Genomic DNA, 23,289 nt, shown 5'->3' on the forward strand with positions numbered 1-23,289 from the left:
CATCTTGCTAGATCCAGCCCTCTTCATATGTGACTGGAACATAGAATTTCTCAAATTGATTACTTCAGTCAGAATGTTCTCCTGAGTCTAAGCTTTCAGGTATTATGATATGTCCATTAGCTTCAAGAATTAGAAATGAGAAAAAGACCGAATTTTACAGAGCTTAATTTGACGATCGTTGTGTTTGTCAATTTCCTTCTCTTATTCACAAATCTTTGTTAGGTGCCAACTTGTTTCCTTTAGCCCATCGTTTACTCAGGAAAACTGGATTGCTGACTATGCACAGAATCTATATCCTAGGGGCACTTGGGTAGCTCAGTGTTTAACTGTCTGCCTTGGGCGCAGGTCATGATGTCAGGGTCCTGGAATGCAGTGCTGCATTGGGCTCCCTGCTCAATGGGAGGCCTGCTTCTCCCCTTCCCACTCCCCCTGCTCCTGTTCCTTCTCTCACTCCCTCTCTCTCTATCAAATAAGTAAAATCTTTAAAAAAGAAAAAATTCTATACCCTATCCAACGTTGGCTCCAGTGCTGTGTGGGTAATTGAGATTGTGGAGAATGCAGATGTCTAGCTTCAGATCATGTGGGATTCCAGCTGGACACCTTAAACAGATAAGCAGGTCAATGGTGAAGTATGTCCAATTTAGAATTTTCTCTTTTCCTTCTCTTTTAAGCAGAACAAGGAATCCTGAACTATTATGTTCTTCTTAGTTAAGTGGAAAGCATGGCTGGCTAGGTGTTCTATATTTCCTAATGTCCCACAGAGCAGTTTCTTTTTAAGCATCGAGAATTCCTGGCCCTCAGTTTGGGTGCTATTATAAAAATACTGGCTATCCACTTTGTCATGTAAGCATAAAATATATATTGACAAGGGTATACATAGACCTAGTTCCAAGCTACAATTGCAGGAAAGAGAAAAATGGATGAAGTTCCCCGTTTAGGATTGTCAGAGACAAAGGGCTTAATGTCCTCACTAAAGAACAACATTTCACTACCCGTTTAGTGTGACCATTTGATGGAGTTTAGAAATGGGCCATTTATGTGTTCACTTTTCAGAAAAATTAATATACTTGGAAATATATATGATCCGTTTCTGAGTTGTGAGCTTTTGCGGTTTTCATCATAGATTGTCTTTTCATGAATTTTGAGTAGTAAAAAAGCATCGCATAGCAGCTATCCCCATGTAAGTAGTGCCAAGAGAAGCATATAGAAAAGTTCTTCAGGAAAGTCTGATGGATCTAGGGCATTTTATGAGTCAAAAAGAAATCTAAGAGAAAACTATTTTTTCTCTTGCTCATGTGTTGTTTTATAGGCTTTCTAATTCAACTTTCCTTCTGTGATACCCAATGTCATAAGTACTTATAAAGTTTACCATAACAGCTGAGCATATACTTAATTTTTAAAGACCTGGCTCTTCTCCAGAAGCCCTTCCAAATTATAGCACATTAGGGCTCTCCCATCCTGTCCCTGTTCAATCAAAGGGAAGCATTTATCTTAGATATTTTCCCAGTTTTTACCCAGATTATTCATTTTCACATCCCCGAAGGCATTTGGCAACAGAGAAATGCAATGTTCATTCACATTAACCCATTTTGAAAACACTTGAGACTATGTGAAGTTGCCTAATCCCCAAATCAGTGCTACCAACTAATGACAACTCATTGGGCTCTTGCTTCAGAAGAGAAAACATTTGGTTCATTTTTGGAAGGAAACAAACTGAGACCTTGCCTCATCTGCTTTGCCTTTTATTCCTTAGAGCTCGCAGAGATGAATGGTTAGGTGCTTTGCTAAAGAGGAATAGAAAGGCAGCTATAGAAATGCACAAAAGAATTTAATTTCTAGATGGGGAGGCTGGACAAACCATCCTGATCATGAAGAGTCTATCTTGGATGAAGAGTAAACATTTTTTATTTTAAAAAATAAAAACAAAAACAAAACACCTCTTCTTACTCTTCCTAGGTTCGTGGAATGTACACTCCTGTGAATTCAGTATTTTTTTATATGAACCGCTTTGTCCCCTGCCGAAGAACACCACTTTTTTTTTATCCACTCAAGTTTTTCCAGTTTTACTGAAAAATAATTGACCTACAACACTGCCTAAGGTTCAAGTTGTACAGCATGATGATTTACATATATCATGCAATGATTACAGCACTGGTTTTATTATCATCTCCTATAGATCAATAAGAGGAAAAGCATAGAAGATTTCTCTTTGTGAGGAGAACACTTAGGATCTATTCTTACCTTTCCTGGATATTGCACAGCAACGTTAGCTATAGTCCTCATGTTGTATACTACATCCCTAGTGCTTATTTATCTTATAACCAGAAGTTTATAGCTTTTGATCAGCTTCCTCCAGTTCCCCTTCCCCCTCACCCTTTGCCTCTGTAATAACCAATCTAATCTTTTTCTATGACTTTGGTTTTTGGTTTTTTGTTCTCTTTTGGTTTTTTAGATTCCACACATAAATGAGATTATACAGTATTTGTCTTTCTCTGACTTCTTTTACTTCGTGTGATGCCTTCAGGTTCCATCCATGCTGTTGCCAATGGTAGCATTTCCTCATTTACTATGGCTGACTAATATTCCATTATACACACACACACACACACACACACACACACGACAACTTCTTTATTCACCCACTGACGGATGCTTGGGTTCTTTCCCTTGGCTGTTATAAATAATGCCGCTATGAAAATGGGGTTGTAGATACTTTCTCAAGTGAATGCTTTCATTTCCTTTGGATATATTCCTAAAAATAGAATTGCTAGATCATATGGTAGTTTTAATTTTTTGAGGAACCTCCATACTGTTTTCCATAAGGGCTACACCAATTTATATTTCTACCCACAGTGCACCAAAATGCCCTTTTTCACAAGTGCACACCAGCATTTGTTATCTCTTGTATTTTGAGGATGACCATTCTAACAAGTGTGAAGTGACCATTCATTGTGGTCTTGATTTGCATTTTCCTGATGACTAGTGATGTTGAACAACTTTCCATGTACCTTGGCCATTTATATATCTTCTTTGGGAAAATGTCTTTTCAGGTCCTTTATCCTCTTTAAAAAAAACTATTTTACTACTTGTTTATTTACATTAATATTTTTTTAAGTTTTAAATTCCAGTTAACATATGATATTTATTTCAGGTATAGAACTCAATGATTCAATACTGAAACATACAATACCTGGTGCTCATCCCAAGTGCCCTCCTTAAACCCCATCCCCCCACCCACCTCCCCTGTGATAACCATCAGTGTGATATCTATAGTTAAGAGTCTGTTTCTTGGTTTTCCTTTCTCCCCACCTCACCCCCCAATATTTGTTTGGTTTCTTAAATTCCATGTGAGTGAAATAAAATGGTATTTTTCTTTGACTGACTGATTTTGCTTAGCATAATAACTGAAGTATAGTTAACATATAATTTTAGTTTTAGGTGTAAAACATAGTGAATTGTCATTTATATATTATGAAATGATTACCAAGATAAGTCTAGTTACCATCTGTCACCATACAAGGTTATTACAATCGCATTGAATACATTCCTCATGTAACTATCCCTATTTACATCCCCGTAACTTTTTTTTAAAGATTTTATTTATTTATTTGACAGACAGAGATCACAAGTAGGCAGAGAGGCAGGGAGAGAGAGAGGGGAGGAAGCAGGCTTCCCGCGGAGCAGAGAGCCCGATGTGAGGCTCCATCCCAGGACCCTGGGATCATGACCTGAGCCAAAGGCAGAGGCTTTAACCCACTGCCTCTTCCAGGTCCCAGGTCCCTTCCTCCCCATAACTTATTTATTTTAAAACTGGAAGTTTGTACGTCTTAATCCTCTTCACCTATTTTGTACATCCCATCCCCCACCCTCCCACCTGGCAACTACCATATTTTTCTCTGTAGTTATGAGTCTGTACCTGTTTTGTTTGTTCATTTGTTTTTCAGATTTCATAGGTAAGTTAAATCATAGGATATTTGTCTTTCCTAGTCTGGCTTTTTTTACTTAGTATAATACTCTCTAGGTCCATCCATGTTGTTGGAAAGGGTAAGATTTTATTCTTTTTTGTGGCTGAGTCCTATTTCATCACATGGATTCACCCCACATTGTCTTTATTTATTTATCTATTGATGGACAGTTGTTTTCATATCTTGGCTATTATAAATAATGCTACAGTTAATATAACATTGCATATATCTTTACAAATTAGTGGGTTTTTTTTCAGATAAATAACTGCAAGTGAAATTGATGGATTATAGGATATTCCTATTTTAAATTTTTCGAGGAAACTCTATACTGTTTTCCACAGTGGCTGCACCAATTGATATTTCATCAACATTGTATCAGGGTTCCCTTTCTCCACATCTTTATCAATACTTTTTTTTTTGTCTTTTTGATACTAGCCATTCAAACAGGTGTGAGGTAATATCTCATTGTGGATTTGATTTGCATTTCCCTAGTGATTAGTGGTAATGAGCATCTTTTCATCTGTTCATTGGCAATCAGTATGTTTTCTTTGGAAAAATGTTTATTCATTCATATTCTTGACCCATTTTTAATCAGATTATTTGGGTGGATTTCTTCCCCCCTTCTTTTATTGGTGTTAAGTTGTATGCATTCTTTATATAGTTTGGATATTAACCCTTTACCAGATGTATCATTTGTAAATGTCTTCTCCCATTCTGTAGGTCACCTTTTTGTTTTGTGAATGGCTTTCTTTGCTGTGAAAAGTTTTTTGGTTTGATGTAGTCCCAGGTGTTTATTTTTGCTTTTGTTAACCTTTGCCTGAGGAGATAAATCCAAAAAATATTCTCAGATTAATATTCAAGAATATTATTGTCTATGTTTTCCTCTAGGAGTCTTATGGTTTCAGGTTTCACATTTAGGTCTTGAATTTATTTTGAGTTTATTTTTGTGTATGGTATAAGAAAGTGATCTAATATAATTCTTTTGCATGCAGCTGTCTGGTTTTCCTAAAACCATTTATTAAAAAGACTATCATTTCCCCATTTATATCTGTGCTCCTTACATCCTAGATTAATTGATCATATAAGCATGGGTTTATTTCTGGGCTCTCTATTCTGTTCCATTGATCTATGTGTCTGTTTTCATGGCAGTACCATACTGTATTGATTATTATATTTTTGTACTATAGTTTGAAATATAGGATTCTGATAATCCAGCTTTTTTCTTCTTTCTCAGGGTTTCTTGGGCTATTCAGAGTCTTTTGTAACTCCATATAAATATTAGGATTATTTGTTGTATTTCTGCAAAAAATGTCATTGATATTTTGATAAGGATTACACTGAATCTGTAGATTGCCTTGGATAGGATGGACATTTTAACGATGTTAATTCTTCCAATTCATGAGCATAATATATCTTTCCACTTATTTGTGTTGTCTTCAATTTCTGTTATCACTCTCTCGTACTTTTCAAAGTACAGGTCTTTCACCTTTTAGTTAAATTTATTCCTAAGTATTTTATTCTTTTTGATGCAGTTGTAAATAGGATAATTTTTTCTTAATTTCTCTCTCTTCTAGTGTGTTATTAGTGTATAGAAATGCAACATGTTAAAAAAATAAATGTAGCAGGTTTCTGTATATTAATTTTGCATCCTGCGACTTTACTGAATTCATTTATTAGTTGTAGAAGTTCTTTTGGTGGGAGTTTTAAGATTTCCTATGTAGTGTCATGTCATCTGCAAACAGTGATAGTTTTGCTTCTTTTTCATCAAATGAATTTTTGAATGATTTTTATTCTTTTTTTGTGTCTAATTGCTATGGCTAGGACTTCCCATATTATGTTGAATAAAAGACTGGCCATCCTTATTTTATTCCAGGTCTTAGAAGAAAAGATTACAGATTTTCATCATGGAGTATGTTTTTCTTAAAGATTTTATTTATTTATTTGAAAGATCAAAAGTAGGCAGAGAGGGAGACAGAGAAAGAGGGAGGGAAGCAGGCTCCCTACCGAGCAGAGAACCCGACACAGGGATTGATCCCAGGACCCCAAGATCATAACCCGAACAGAAGGCAGATACTTAACCCACTGAGCCACCTAGGTGCCCCATTGAGTATGATTTTATCTGTGGGTTTTGTCATATATGGTTTTTATTATGTTAAGGTATATTGCCTTTACACCCATTTTATTGAGGGTTTTTATCATAAGTGGGTATTGAATTCTGTCAAATGCTTTTCATGCCTTGACTGAGATGTTTATATGATTTTTATCCTTTATTTTGTTAATTGGTGTATTATTTTGATTGATTTGTGGATATTTAACCATCCTGATATCTCTAGAATAAGTTCCACTTGATCATGGGGTATGATTTTTTTAATGTTTTGTCAAAACTGGTTTGCTGATATTTTATTGAAGATTTTTGTTTCTATGTTTGCCAGGGGTATTAGCCTTTAACTTTCCCCCTTTTTATAGTATCTTTGACTGGTTTTGCTATCAAGATAATGCTGACCTCATAGAATTTGGAAACATTGTTTCCTTTTCAATTTTTTAGAATAGTTTATGAAAGATAGATATTAACTCTTCTTTAATTGTTTGGTAGAATTCACCTCTGATGTCATCTAGCATTGGAATTTGGTTTGTTGAGAAATTTTTGATCATTAACTCAATTCCATTACTAGTAATATCTGCTCAAATTTTCTATTTGTTCATTATTCAGTCTTGGAAAATGGTATGTTCTTAGGAATTAATATATTCTTTATAAATCTTGAATACCAGCTCTTTATCTGATATGTCATTTGTGAATATCTTCTCCAGTTCCATTAGGTTGACTATTTCCTTTGCTGTGCAGATTATCCTGATGAGGTCCTAATAGTTCATTTTTGCTTTTGTTTCCCTTGCCTTTAGAGATCGGTCTTGCAAAAAGTTGCTGTAGCCAAGATTAAAGAGGTTGCTGCCTGTTTTTTCCTCCAGGATTTTGATGGATTCCTGTCTCACATTTAGGCCTTTCATCCATTTTGAGTTTATCTCCAAATGGTATAAGAGAAAGGTTCAGTTTCATTCTTGTCCATGTGGCTGTCCAATTTTCCCAACACAATTTATTGAAGGACTATCTTTTTTCCATCAGATATTCTTTCCTGCTTTGTCAAAGATTATTTGACCTTAGAGTTGAGGGTCCATTTTGGGGTTCTCCATTCCGTTCCATTGTTCTGTCTATTTTTGTGCCAGTACCATGCTGTCTTGATGAACACAGCTTCGTAACATGGCTTGAAGCCAAGCATTGTGATGCCCCCAGCTTTGGTTTTCTTTTTCAATACTCCCTTGGCTATTCAGGATCTTTTCTTGTTCCATACAAATTTTAAGATTGTAGGCTCCAGCTCTGTGAAAAATGCCAATGGCATTCTGATAGGGATCACATTCAATGTGTAGATTGCTCTGGGTAGCATAGACATTTCAACAATATTTATTCTTCCAATTCATGAGCATGGAATATTTTTCCATCTCTTTGCATCTTCCTCAATTTCTATCATAAGTGTTCTGTAGCTTTTAGAGTACAGATCTTTTTTCTTCTTTGATTAGGTTTATTTCTAGGTATCTTAATGGGTTTTGGTGCAATTATAAATGGGATCAATTCCTTAATTTCTCTTTCTTCAGTCACATTGTTACTGCATAGAAATGCAACTAATTTCTGTGTATTGATTTTTGTATTCTCCCATGTTGCTGAATTGCTGTATGAGTTCTGGCTATTTTTGGATGGAGTGTTTTGGGTATTCCACATAAAGTATCATGTCATCGGCGAAGAGGGAGAGTTTGACTTCTTCTTTACCAATTTGGATGCCTTTTATTTCTTTTTGTTGTCTAATTGCTGAGGTTAAGACTTTTAGTTCTATGTTGAACAACAGTGGTGAGAGTGGGCATCCCTGTTGTGGTCCTGACCTTAGGAACAGTTTTTGGCCATTGAGAATAATATTTTCTGTGAGCTTTTCATAGATGGCTTTTATGGTATTGAGATATATTCCCTCTATCTCTACACTTTGGAGAGTTTTAATCAAGAAAGGATGTTGTATTTTGACAAATGCTTTTTCTGCATCAGTTGAGAGGATCATATGGTTTTTGTCTTTTCTTTTATTAATGTGATCTATCACGTTGATTGATTTGCAAATGTTGAACCACCCTTGCATCCTAATTGGTGGTGGTTAATAATCCTTTTAATGTACTGTTGGATCCTATTGGCTAGTATCTTGGTGAGTGGTGATATTTTAATAATATTCTTCTGATCTGTAAACACATGATACCTTTCCACTTATTTGTATCATCTTTAATTTCTTTCATCAATATCTTATGGTTTTCAAAGTAGAGATCTTTCACCTCCTTGGTTAAAATTATTCCTAAGTATTTTACTGTTTTTATGCTATTGTGAATGGAATTGATTTTTTTTTTAATTTCTCCTTCAGAAAATTTATTGTTATAAAAACACTCCTGATTTTTGTATATTAATTTTGTATCCTGCAACATTACTCAATTTATTGATCAGTTCTAACAGTTTTTGGATTGAATCTTTAGGATTTCCTGCATATGAAATCATGTCATCTGCAAATAAAAACAGTTTTGCTGATTCCTTTTCTATTTTGAAAAGAATGCTTTTTTTTCTTTCCCTATTTCTCAAGCTAGGACTTAGAAAACCATGTTGACTAAGAGTGGTGAAAGAGGTTACTCTTGTCTTGTTCCTGATCTAAGAGGAAATGTTTTCAAACTATCACCAATGAGTGTGAAGTTAGCTATGGGCTTGTCATATGTGGTCATTATGTAGAGATATGTTCCTTTTATGTCTAATTTGTTAAGTGTTTTATCATGAATGGATGTTGACTTTTGTCAAATGTTTTTCTGCATCTATTAAGATGATCATATGATTCTTTCATTCTATTAATATGATGAATCACATTGATTGATTTGCATACATTGAACCATTCTTTCATCTCAGGGATAAATTCCATTTAATCATGGTAAATGATCCTTTGAATATGCTGCCAAACTCAGTTTACTAATATTTTGTTGGGAATTTTTGCATTTATAGTCATCAAGCATATTAGCCTCTAGTTTTCTTTTCTAGGAGTATCTGTATTTGGATTTGGTATCAAGATAATGCTGATTTTGTTAAGTGAATTGAGGACTACATTCCTTTCTCTCAGATTTTTTGAAAGAGCTTGAGAAGGATTGGATAAATTTTTTCATTAAGTGTTTGGGAAAATTCATCAGTGAAGCCATCCAGTCTGGGCTTTTTTTGTTGGGAGGTTTTGTTGTTGTTATTATTTGTTTTTTGTTTTTTAGTAGGCTCCATGCCCAGCATGAGGGGGCATAAACTCATGACCCTGAGGTCAATACCTGAGCTGAGATCAAGAGTCAGACACTTAACCAACTGGGCCCTTGTTGGGAGATTTTTTGATTATTGATTCAATCTGCTTACTGGTACCTGGGGTCTTCAAACTATCTGTTTTTTTCCTGTTTTAATCTTGATAGGTTATATGTTTCTAAGAATTCTTCTATTTCTACTAGGTTGTCCAGTTTGTTGGCATAAAGTTAGTCATAGTAACCTCTTATTTCTGTGGTATATGTTGTTTCATTCATTTTTCATTTATTATTTTATTGATTCAGTTCATCTTTTTTCTATGGTTAGTATGTTTGTCAATTTTATTTTTTTTTTCCAAAGAACCAGCTGTTAGTTTGGTTAGTTTTTTAAATTATATTTATGTTCTTTATTTCATTTATTTCTATTCTAATTTTTATTTTTTCCTTTCTTCTGCTAACTTAGGGCTTCATTCTTTGTCTGGTTACTTAAGGTGGAAAGGGGTGTTGTTTATTTGAGATCATTCTTTTTTCTATTCCAACTAATATGGGTTTTTATTTAAATTCAGTTAGCCAAAATATAGCATACCATTAGTTTCAGATGTAGTGTTCATTGATTCATCAGTTGTGTATAACATCCAGTGTTCATCACATCATGTGCCCTCCTTAATGCTCATCGCTGAGTTATCCCATTCCCACACCCAGCTCCTCTTCTAAAACCCTCAGTTTGCTTTCCAGAGAAATAGCTTAGAAGATCATAGGGGAAGGGAGGGAAAACTAAATGGGATCATTCTTCTTAATGAAGGCCTTCATTGCTATGAATTTCTTTCTTAGGACCGCTTCTGCAGCATCCTATCAGATTTTATGTTGTGTTTTCATTTTTTTTTTTTGTCTCAATCTTTCTTGAAACTTTTATTTTCTCAGGAAAGTCTTTCCCCATATTTTATTTCTGAAGAACAGCTTCACCAAGTATAGAATTTTGAGTTGAGAGATTTATCTTTCAGTACTTTAAATGTGCCATCCCATTTTCTTCTGGCCTAAAAAATTTCTGTTGAGAAATCTGCTCATAGTAGTAGGGGAGTTCCCCTGGATTCTCTGGCTTACTAGATGGTCAGGACCAGGTTCTATGGTTAATAATATATGGGGTCATGAATTACCTTCCCTGCCCTGGATGGGACCCAGGGCATGTATGCCTTATTGTTTGGGGACCTGGATTGGGCAATAATGTGCACTGAATTCTCTGGTCAAGTGAGACAGCCAGTTTTGATCTGCAGTTGGGGGAAGTCACAAGCTGTGCTTTTTGCTCAAGTGCCACTGTAATCAGGGCTGTCGGATGGGCTCCACAGCTTTCCAAATGCTCTGGTTATATTCACTAGTCAGGCAGGCTGAAGGCTATATTCAGCAATGAAGGGAGGTATGTCTTAGTTTTTCTGTCAGAGAATAATAGGAGAAACAGCTCTAAAGCAGGTAAAGCTCTTTGCCCATTGTTCTAACTTAAACTGACTGTGGGTCAAGTTCTTTGACCAAAAAGGGCCACAAGCTTTGATCTACAGGTTATCAGCTATGGCTGCCTCTCTCTTTGCTTAAGTGTTATGGGCTTACACAGCTTTCAGGTATTATTGCCAGCCCACCTGGTCACATGGTGCCAGGAGACATTCCACAGCAGGTGAAGTTATGGTACAATTCCTTTTTTGTGCAGGATGAGGAGAAACCACATCAGGGCTATCCCACTTTTTCCCAGACAGGATTTCTGGTCAGGAGAGCCTCTGCCGAGGCTAGGAATTTATTCCCCTGCCTAGGTGTAGCAAGGGAACTCTCCATGCCTATTACTGGCTTTACTCTCGGAGGGTTCAGCTCTGCCTGCTCACCTCTCGATTCAAGCAGTGCTGGCCAGATGGAGCCTGGAGAACCTCTGCAATTCCCATAAGACAAGACCAGAGTAGGGGCTCCTACATAGTAACCCACAGTGCTATGGGGGTGGGGAACACTGATTGTCCCCCTGGGTACTGGTTGTCTCTTTCCCACTGGAGGAACCAGCAGCTCAGAGGAGACATCTCTCAATGGGCAACGCAATCACTGTGCAACCACTTCTCTAACTCTTTCTAATTCAGTCTGTATTTGTCTCTGTATAGGGGTGTGCTTCAGCCTCACCTCCCATATTTTAGGACTTTTTGGTGGTATCTTAATCATGAATCATTGTTTGTTCCTCTTATTGAGAGGGAGCAATGTCGAGAATTCCTACATCATATCTTGGTGACGTTGCTCGCTAGATCTGATCCACAGGCTTCACCATATGTAGCTGAGGGCAGAGAATGTATGCTTTCTGTGGGCAGCTGGCAGCCAGGTGGGAGGAAGAAGCTGAGTCCATACCACCCTTAGTCAGAGGGATTGGTGAGAAGACAAGGATGAAGGGACTTTTTATTCTAAAATATAATGCTGAGCTCAAATAGTAATTTCTGATGTAAAATAAATCTCTTAAAATAATCACTCTACAGACAGAGCCAAGAGACCTGTATACTCCTTCATCATCCCTGTGTAGAGACAATGTAATAGAGAAGAATATGGGTATTAACCACTGGTTTGGGCCCTGATTCTGCCCCTTTCTCAGTTTCGCCACCTGAGCAAATATGCAATGAGCTGAACCTTACTTTTTTCATATGTATGACAAGGATAACATCTCTAGGAGCTATTATGAGGATTAAGTGCAATTTTGTATATGTAGTGCTTGGCAAGGAGTGAGCATTCAGTAAATAGTAGTTGTTCTTATTCTTGTTGTAGAAGACTATCAATTCAGAAAGAGTTTTTAGAGGAATTTCCAGTTTTTCTATAAAGACATCCCTCCATTTGGCTCACAGGGATGCAATGCCTATGAGTCCATAGGTTTCTCATCTTGTTTTCTCAAACACCTCAAATGATGCTACAAATAGTTATCTGGTTTTTAGAAAGGATGGGAGGAACATGATCTCATTAAGCTTCTGCTCCCACATAGATTATGAATAATTTTAATGGCCACAAACTTTTAAGCCTGAGTTCTTCAACGCACCACTGCTCATGCCAGCCCTGTAAGCATCTCATCATTATCCCAAAGTTGTTTTGTTCAGGTCTTTAAATGGATCTGAAATCTCTGGACATCAAGGGATGATGGGTTGACTCTGAAAACAGCTTGACCATCAACAATCTAACAGTCATAAAACAGCCATAAAGTAATGTTTGTGTGTTATTCATGGCAGCCGATTAAACTATGGAAGTGTCACAGTGTTGCGTGGTGAAATCTGGATAGTTCTTCAGATGGACTGGCCTGTAGAGACCTGAAAGGGAAACAGAACCATTCCTTCTAGATGAAGTAAATCTGATAAGCATTTTCAGTTTCCTGGCAAAAGTCGCACTCAGAGATCTAGGAAACCCAAAGCCCATTCCTGTTTCCATTTACTCCTTTAAACAAGTTCTTGTTGGTCACATTTTGGGAATTAAGTTATACTCGGCCAACAGATATAATCAATTTAATGGAGGCACTTACTGATCTAAACAAGCCTTTTTGGAAAGGATTTTGAAAAGATCATCATAGAACTAACCATTAGTATGTAAATGTGGCTTTACCATTTCCATCTCCCAGGCGGAGCCATATGACAGTGCCGTAAGCCACCCCACTCTGGCTCTAACCCAGGATTTCCACACTCCCTAGTGTGGTCTACGTTCCAAAATGTCCTAACTTTTCTCTACCCTTTCTGTTCTCATCAGGAAGCTGTTCTCCATTAGAGACTGGGAGGGACTAATGAACTCAAATCAATTCAAATAATGCATTAGTAACTGAGTTCTTAGCACCACCGCTATAGTATTGGCATTTTTAAAAAAGAAATCACTTAAGTGTAATTCATAATTGGTAAAATTTCAGGCTGAGTAAAAAGGAAAAAATAAAGTTTCAGAAAGGAGCTCCCGATCAGATTTTTCTGAACTATTGCTTTTGTTTCACAGCTTTTTTTTACATGTTTTTCTTTAAGAATTTGTTTAATTCTTCAGCTGGTATTTACTGAGGCACTAAAATATTGTGATCACTGTTCTGGGAGTTTAAATCCATCAGTAAACAAAACAAAGATCTCTAACTTTGGGGAACAGAATGAGAGACTACATACCAGACATAAATATATTATATAGAATGTTAGAAAGTGATAGCTGCTTTGATAAAAGAAAAAAGAAGAGCAGGATTAGGGGAATAAAGAGTGCTGGGTAGTTGGGTTGATTTGCTAATTTATTTTTTAAATTAAAATATAATTGACACAAATCTCATTAGTTTCAGGTATGTATCATAGTAATTAAATATTTTTATACATTATAAAATAAGTCCCTCCAAAATAATAATAATTCCCACAGTAAGTCTAGTTATTGTCATCATACAAAGCTATAATGTTATTGGGTATATTCCCTATGCTGTATATTACAATCCCTTGACTTACTTTATAACTGGAAGTTTGTACTTCTTAATCACCTTTATCTATCTTGTCTACCCCCCAACCTCCATAAGGGTTTCCATACTGACTAACTCATTTATATTCCTACCAACAAGGTATATGCATTCCCTTTCTCCTACAACCGTGCCATTCTCATAGAAATGAGGAGATATTTCATTGAGGTTTTGATTTGCATTTTCCTGATTAGTGATATCCAGCATTCTTTCATGTGCCTGTTGGCCTTCTAAATGTCTTTTTTGGAAAAATGTCTAGTTAAGTCTTCTGCCCATTTCTGGGTTTTTGTTTATTAGCTATTGAGTTGTAGAAGTTCTTTGTGTATTTGGATATTTCTCCTTATTGGGTGTATGATGTGCAAATATCTTCTCTCATTCAATAGGTTGCATTTTGTTTTGTTGATGGTTTCCTTTTTTTTGCTTATTTTAACTTTTATTACCCTTGCCTGAGAGGACTGGTTAAAAAAAATATTGCTAAGACTAATGTCAAGCAGCTTACAGCCTATGTTAACATCTAGGAGTTTCAGTCGCACATTCAGTCTTCAATCTATTTGAATTTATTTTTGTACATGGTATAACATAATGGTCCAGTTTTATTCTTTTGCATGTAACTGTCCAGTTTTCCCAGCATCATTTGTTGAAAAGACTGTGTTTTCATTATTGTATATTCTTTCCTCCTCTGTTACAAATTAACTGACCATATAAAGTGTGAGTTTATTTCCAGTTTCTCTAATCCATGCCGTCAATCTATGTGGCTATTTTTGTACCAGTACCATACAGTTTTGATTACTACAGATTTCTAATATAGTTTTGAAATCAGAGAGCTTGATATACCAGCCCTTTTCCTCTTTATCAAGATTTCTATGGGTATTCAAAGTCTTGTGGCTCCATACAAATTTGAGGATTATTTGTTCTAGTTTTGTGTAAAAAAAAAAAAAATAGCATTTTGATAGAGATAGCTTTGAATGTGTAGATTGCTTTGGGTATGGACTTTTTGACAATATTAATTCAGCCAATCCATGAGGATATATCTTTCCAATTTATTTGTTTTGTCTTCAATTTCCTTCATCATCTTATAGATTTCAGAGTACAAATCTTTTACTTCCTTGATTAAATTTATTCTTACATATTTTATTCTTTTTGACATAATTAGAAAAGGGATGGTTTTCTTAATTTCTTTCTAATAGTTTGTTATTACAGATGTGCAACTGATTTCTGTATGTTAATTTTGTATCTTGCAACTGTACAGAATTTATTTGTTCTAATAGTTTTTTTGGTGGAGTCTCTAGGGTTTTCTGTGTATGGTATCATGTCGTCTCCAAACAGTAAGAGTTTTAGTTATTCCTTTCCAATTTGGATGTCTTTCATTTCCTTTTCTTATTTAATTGCTCTGGCTGGGACTTCTCATACTCTTTTGAACAACAGTTACAAAACTGGGCATCGGTATTTTGTTTCTGATCTTAGAGGAAAAGCTTGAAGCTTTTCACCACTGAGTGTGATGTTAGCTCTAAGTTTGTCATAAATGGACTTTATTATGTCAATAATTCCCTTTGCACCCACTTTGATGAGAGTTTTTGTCATAAAAGGATGTTGAATTTTTTTCATACACTTTTCTGCATCTATTGAGATGATTATGCGTTTTTAACCTTCGTTTTGTTAATATGATGAATCTTGTTGATTGATTTGCTGATGTCAAACTATCCTTGCATCCATGGGATAAATCCCAGTTGATCATGATCCTTTTACTGTGCTTTTGAATTCAGTTTGCTGATATTTTATTAAAGATTTTTGCAATTATGTTCATCAGAGATATTGGCCTGCAGTTCTCTCTTTTGTCGTTTGCCCTTGTCTGGGTTTGGTATCTGTATAATACATATTCAACTTGTAAAAATGAATTCAGAAGCATTCCTTCCTCTTCAGTTTTTGGGAATATAGTTGATCCTTGAACAACATGGGTTTAACCTGCATAGATCTACTTATATGTGGATTTTTGTTTTTAATACATTGTGATTGAAAGAAGTTGCCAAGTAACTAGATATTGAAAGGAAGAGTGGAAGAAAGAAGGTTGAAACAGCAGGGTTCTTACCTGCTGTTGGCATTCCTCACCCCACTACCTGTGCAAACCTTGATTAATTGAGATCTTGAACTGAGAAATGCAAAGACACTGGCTCTGAGGACGGATTCTTGCCAAAGCATTAGGGCCAGTTACTGGCTGAAGTTAGTCAGGGACCACAGAATGATAAACTACTTGACCCCCAGGTGGGGGTGCAGGAGAACACTGCGGTCAAGATAGCATCAGGCAGGAGCTTGAGCCACAGAGCTGATGGGGGAAGGATGTTGTCAATGGTGGTAAAAGTTTTCCGAAGCAGGAAGCTAATACTGCTGGAGAACTGGCATCTCTCCACTTGCCAGCCCTTCCATAAGCACAAACAGTGTTAGAACCACACAAGGAGGTCAGTTAGAACAGGAGATCTAGAGAGGTGGGCAAAGGTACTCTGCTTTCCCCTGCTCTTTGCACTTCTCCCAGACTTTGCTTGCAAGCAAATTTCTGTCATTCCTGGATAGAGAAGTAAGGAGTGGGTGTCACACCAGGATCCAGATTTCCTAACCAGGTGGTGATAATGGTGTGTGAGGTGCTTCCTTTTTACTGTACGGCAAGGTACAGAGATGTATTTTCTCTTCCTTAAGATTTTAATATTCTTTTTTTCTAGCATTGTAAGAATATAGTATATAATACATATAACATACAAAATACATGTTGACTTTGTTATCAGTAAGTCTTCTAGTCAATGAAAGACTACTAATAGTTAAGTTTTTAGAGTGTCAAAAGAATACTGTTATGCTGGAAATAAAAAAAAAAATTAAAAAAAAAATAAAATTAAAAAAAAAAAAAAAGATACATACAGATTCTTTACTGGACAGGGGCTTGGTGCCCCTCACCTCCACGTTATTCATGAGTCCATTGTAATTTGAGGGTAAGTACTAACTCTTCTTTAAATGTTTGATAGAATTCACCTTTGAAGCCTTCTATTTCTACTTGGTTACCCATTTTGTTGGCATACTATAGTTCTTAGTAATCTTTAATGATTCTCAGTATTTCTGTAGTATCAGTTACAACTTCTCTTTTATTTCTGGTTTTATTTGAACCTCTTGCTCTTTTTTTATGAGCCCACCTAAGGGTTTTTCAGTTTTATTTTTCTAAGAATCAGCTCTTAGTTTCATTGGTATTTTCTATTATTGTTTTAGTCTCTATTGTATTAATTTCCAATCTGATCTTTATTATTTTCTTCTTTCTACTCACTTCGGGCTTTATTTGTTCTCTTCTTCTGTTCCTTTAAGTGTAAAGTTAGATTGTTTGGGATTTTTCATGATTCTTTAGTTAGTCCTGTATCACTATAAACTTCCCACTTACAGTTGCTTTTCCTATATCCCATAGATTTGGGAAATTGTAGGGTTTTTTAAATCACAAATATATGTTTATTTGGAGCCCCAGTAAACTTATTAAATGTCAAATATATTTCTTTTTTCATAAATTACATGTATGTGTTAAACTGTGTGTAGATATTATCTCATTTAATTCTCAAAAATTTCCTTTGAAATTGTGCTTGCAGAACTCCTCATCATTTCATCAACTCCATAAATATTTCTCTCAGGAACTTGAAATATATCTTTAATTAATTAAAATTTGACTTCACATTTCTTTTGTCGAAATGTTTAAATTGATTATAAGTAATGCAAGTGCTAGTTTTCTCCCTCTTTTTATTTTGTTATTTTATTTCAGCATGATAAGTGTACTCTTTAATCCCCATCCCATTTTACCTATCTTTTGACTACCTCCCTGCACCCCTGGAACCATCTGTTTGTTCTCTGTAGTTATGAGTCTGTTTCTTGGTTTGTCTTTTCTTTTCCCCCTTTGCTCATTTTTTTCCCCTTAAATTCCACATATGAATAAAATCCTATAGTATTTCTCTTTCTCTGATTGACTTATTTCCCCTAGCATTTGATGGATTCCTGTCTCACATTTAGATCCTTCATCCATTTTGAATTTATCCCTGTGTATGGCATAAGAGAATGTTTCAGTTTCATGTGGCTATCCAATTTTCCCAACACCATTTATTGAAGAGACTGTCCTTTTTCCATTAAATATTCTTTCTTGCTTTGTCAAAGATTAGTTGACCATAGAGTTGTGGGTCCACTTCTAGGTTCTCTATTCTGTTTCATTGATCTGTGTCTGTTTTTATGCCAGAATGATACTGTCTTGATGATTACTGCTTTGTAATACAGCTTGAAGTCCAAAATTGTGACATCTCTAGCTTCTGTTTTCTTTTTTAACACAGAATACATATTCTTTTCAGCTGTACCTGGAATATTCTCCAGCATAGATCATGTGTTATACTACAAAACAAGTCTTTATATATTTAAGAAGACTGAAACCCACACCAAGTGTCTTTTCCAATCAAACAATATGAAACTAGTAATCAATTTTTTAAAAACTGGAGGAAAGGTGAACATGTAGAAACTACAAACATATTACTAAACAACCAATGAGACAATGAAGAAATTAAAGAGAAAATTTTAAAAATACCTTGAGACAAATGAAAATGAAAACATAAAGAAGATGTGATATACAATGAAACAGTATTCAGCCATAAAAAAGAATGAAATCTTGCCATTTGCAACATGGATAGAGTTAGACAACATAATGCTAAGGGAAGGGTGCCCCGCTCAAGTGCTGCCTCTCACTCTGCTCTCTCTCTCAAATAAATACACAATCTTTAAGAAAAAAAAAATGCTAAGGGAAATAAGTCAGTCAGAGAAACAGAAATACTATATGATTTTACTCGTATGTTACATGAACGGGGGTAGGGGGAGCTGGAGAAGCAGACCCCCCACTGAGCAGGGAGCCTGATGTGGGGCACCCTGGGATTATGACCTGAGGTGAACATAGACACTTAACCAATTTTGCCATCCAGACACCCTTCCCTTAGCATGATGTTCTCTAACTATTCATGTTGCAAATGGCAAGATTTCATTCTTTTTATGGCTGAATATGGGGAAAAGATATTCTGAAATGACATATCAAATAAAGGGTTGGTATCCAAGTCTATAAAGAACTTAACAAAGTAAACACCCAAAAAGCAAAAATCTAGTCAGGAAATGGGCAGAAGATATGAACAGACATTTCTCTAAAGAAGACACACAAATGGCCAACAGACACATGAAAAAGTGCTCCACATCACTTGGCATCAGGAAAATACAAACCAAACCCACAATGAGATACCAGCTCACACCAGTCAGAATGGCTAAAATTAACAACTCAGGAAATAAGAGATGTTGGTGAGGATGCAGATAAAGGGAAATCCTCTTATGCTTGGTAGCAATGAAAACTGGTGCAGTAGCTCTGGAAAACAGTATGGAATATCTTCAGAAAGTTAAAAATAGAGTTACCCTATGACCCAACAATTGCACCACTAGGAATTCATCCAATGGATACAAACATAGTGATTTGAAGGTACACATACACCCCAGTGTTTATAGAAGAAATGTCCACAATAGCCAAATGTGGCAAGAGCTCAGATGTCCATCAACAGTTGAATGGATAGACATTGGTATGTATATGTGTGTGTATATATATATGTATATACATATGTATATTAAATTTTACACACACACACACACGAATATTACTCAACAATCAAAAAGAAAAATCTTGCCATTTGCAACAACATCGATGGAACTAGAGGGTATTTTTCTAAGTGAAATAAGTCAGAGAAAGACAAATACCATATGATTTCTCTCATATGTGGAATTTAAATACAAAACAGTGAAACTTAAAATACAAAACAGATGAACATAGGAGCAAGGAAGGGAAAATAAGATAAAATAGTGAAGGAGACAAACTATAGGAGACTTAACTATAGAAAAAAAATAAGGGTTTCTGGAGGGGAGGTTGGTGGGGCAATGGGTAAATTGGGTGATGGGCATTTAGGAGTGCACTTGATATAATGAGCACTGGGTGTTATAAGCAACTGATGAATCCCTAAATTCTACACCTGAAACTAATAATAGACTATATTTTAACTAAATTGAATTTAAATAAAATTTTAAAAAGTATTTGCAGGTTTTGATGAAATATTACATACAGAGCTATTACATTTATGTAATCTAATGTGTTAAAGTCAATGTTACCTTAACTTCTGTCTGGATGATCTATCCATTGATGTAAGTAGTGTGTTAAGATCCCCTATTATTACTGTACTACTGTGTCTTCCTCCCTTTATGTCTATCAATATTTGCTTTACATATTTAAGTGTTCTTATGTTGAGTGCCTAAATATTATAATTTTCATATCCTCTTGGGTTGATCTCTTTATTAGTATGTGATGTCTTTCTTTATCTCTTGTTACCATCTTTGTTTAAAATCTATTTTATCTCATATGAGTATTGCTTTTTGTCTCTACATGTATGAAATTGTTTTCTCTCTTCAATTTCAGGTGTATGTGTCTTTAGATCTGGAGTGAATCTCTCATTGGCAATATATACATGTCTTATATCCATTTAGCCACCCTATGGTTCTTGGAACATTTAGACCATTTACATTTAAGATAATAATTTATAGGCATGTACTTATTGCCATTTTGTTAATGCTTTTCTGATTGTTTGTAGTTGTGCTCTGTTCCTTTCTTGTTTTCTTGATCTCTCCCCTTGTGACTTGACCATTTTCTTTCACGTTATGTTTAGGTTCTTTCTCTGTATTTTTGCACATTTCTGGTAAGTGTTTGTTCTGTTTTTTTGTTTTGTTTTGTTTTGTTTTTTCTATAAGGTTCATACATATTGACCTATAGAAAGATGCCTATTTTAAGCTGATAGTCTTTTAAGTTTGATTGTTTTCTAAAAGTACTACATTTTCACTATGCTGCTCCACTTTTTGTTTTTGACATCATATTTAATATTTTTTAAATTTTAGATTTCCCTTAACTACTTACTGCAGTAACAGTTGGTTCTATTACTGTTTACTAGCTTTTTAAGTGGCTGATCCTGCCTTTATTATATGTTTTCTAGTTACACTCTTTTCTTTTCCAGTTAAAGAAGACCTTTTAACATTTCTTTTAAGACCATTTAGTGGTAATGAACAGCTTTAGCTTTTCCTTGTCTAAGAAACCATCTCTCCTTCAATTCTGAATGAAAACTTAGCTGGGTAGAGTATTCTTGAATGGAATTTTTTCTGTGCAGCTCTTTAAATATGTCCTTCAACTTGCTTCTGGCTTACAAAGTGTCAAATAAATCAGTTGATAGTCTTATGAGGATTCCTTTGCATGTCGTTCTGTCTCTTGATGCCTTTTTAAGATTCTTTAAGTATTGCCATTCCTATTAAATTATGTCTTGGTATGGATATTTTTGCATTCCTCTTGTGTGGGACTCTATATTTCCTGGACCTGGATGTCTGTTTTCTTGCCCAGGTCAAGGATGTTTTCAGGAATTATTTCTCCAAGTAAGGATTGTTTTTCTGTTTTTTGGTTTTTTGGTTTTTTCACCATTCTCTCTGTCTCTCCCTCTTATTTCTCCTTCTTGGACCTCTGTAGTATGAACGTTTATATACTTGATGTTTTCCCAGAAGTCTCTTTAAACTATTTTCATTTAAAACTTCTTTTTTCATTTTGTTTCTGTGCTTGGGTGATTTCCACTATTTTGTCTTCCAGATCATTCATCTGTTCTTCTGTATCATCAAACCTATTTACACTTTGTAGTATATTTTTCATTTTAGTTATCATATTCTATAGCTATGATTGGTTCTTTTTTATTGAAGTATAATTGGCACACAATGTTACATTAGTTTTGGGTGTACAAAATAGTTATTCAGCAAATCTATAGTTTATGCTCACCACAAGTGTAGCTACTATTTGTCACCATGTAACACTATTACAATACGATTAACTATATTCCCTATGCTGTACCTTTCACCCTCATGACATATTCATTCCATAAATAGAAGCCTATACCTCCCACTCCTTTTCATCCATGTTGCCCAACTTCCCACACCTTTCCCTTCTGATAAACATAAGTTTGTTCTCTGGATTTATGAGTTTGTTTCTGCTTTTCATTAGTGTTGTTTTTTATTTTTTTAAGATCCTACAGATAAGTGAAATCATATTTGTCATTTTCTGTCTGACTTATTTGACTTAGCATAATACCCTCTAGACCCATCCATATTGTTTCAAATGGCAAGATCTCATCCTTTCTTATATCTGTATAATAGTTCATTGTGTATATATGTACCACATCTTCTTTACTCATTCATCTATCAGTGAACATGTTGGTTGCTTCTATTTCTTGGCTATTGCAAATAGTGCTGCAATAAACATAGGAATGCATATATCTTTTTGAATTAGTGTTTCCTTCTCTTTAGGATAAATACCCAGTCATAGGATGACTGGGTCCTGTGGTACTTATATTTTTAATTTTTTGTGAAACTTCCATATTGTTTTCCACAGTGGCTGCATCGACTTACATCCCTTCATTGATTCTTTCTTATATTTCCTAAGTCCTTGTTGAAGTTCTCACTGTGCTCCTCTGTTCTTCTCCCGAGTTTAATAAGCATTTTATGATTCTTACTTTGAATTCTTTATTAGGTAAATTGCTTATCTCCATTAGGGTTCCCCCCTTCCCTTCGTGGTTTTATCTCGTCTTTCTCTTGAAACATAGTCCTCTATCTATTCCTTTTGTTTGACTTTTTATTTTTTTTTTCTTAAAAATAGGCAGAACAGGTATCCTGTCCCAATCCTGAAGGAGTGGCTTTGTGTAGTAGTAGTGTTCCCTGTGTACATGGCATATGACTGATAGCTTTGTCAGCAGTATAGGTCATTGAGTTCCCAGGCCTTGTTGTATCACAGCCAGCTTGCCAGGACAGCTGTAGGTAGAGCATGTATGGGCCAGGCTGGTCTGGGGCAATGCACACCAGAACCATCTTGATGGGACAACTTGGGGTAGAGTATACATGGGATGAGTTGTTCCTGCATGTGTTGTGCCAGGACCTCATTGATGGGATGGCTGTAGCATGAGTGGACACAGGCTGGGGTCCCAGGGTCCACTTCATCAGGACCACATTGACAAGGTGGTTGGAGCATGTGCAGAGGTCCCAGTGTGGCATACCTTGGCCACCATGACTGGAAAGTTGGGTGAGGTTAAGAACAAGGGTTCTTGGCCATGTGTCATCTCAGAGTTGTCTTGGCAGGACAGCTGGGGCTGGAGCAGGCATAGGCAGGAGTTGTCCCAGGTTCATTGCCCTGGGGACACCCTGGCAGGACAACTGGAGTTGGATAACTGTGGGCTAGGGGTTATTGGGGCATGCCATGCTTGCCAGGATGGCTGGGTTGAGTGCAGCCCAGGGGAGCCCCAGGAAGTACAATGCTGGGCCAGCCTTGGTGGAATAGAGGGAGCTGCTGTAGACAAGGGACCTGCGACTGGCTGGAGTGGCCCTAAAGTGCCAGCTGAAATGCTTGGACTCTGCTCCCATCTGTACTATCAAGATGCA

General features: G+C 35.9%; 1 long non-coding RNA gene across 1 annotated transcript; it reads left to right on the forward strand.

Annotated features, from left to right (window-relative positions):
• The first annotated feature begins 3,926 nt into the window (after nt 1-3,926).
• LOC116597192 lies at nt 3,927-21,996 on the forward strand. Its single transcript, XR_004288488.1, has 3 exons — nt 3,927-4,044; nt 7,898-7,902; nt 21,985-21,996. It is a non-coding gene; the product is annotated as an uncharacterized LOC116597192 (long non-coding RNA).
• The last annotated feature ends 1,293 nt before the right edge of the window (nt 21,997-23,289 follow it).

This window comes from Mustela erminea, chromosome 8 (genome assembly GCF_009829155.1).
Source record: "Mustela erminea isolate mMusErm1 chromosome 8, mMusErm1.Pri, whole genome shotgun sequence".
Classification (NCBI taxonomy): domain Eukaryota; kingdom Metazoa; phylum Chordata; class Mammalia; order Carnivora; family Mustelidae; genus Mustela; species Mustela erminea.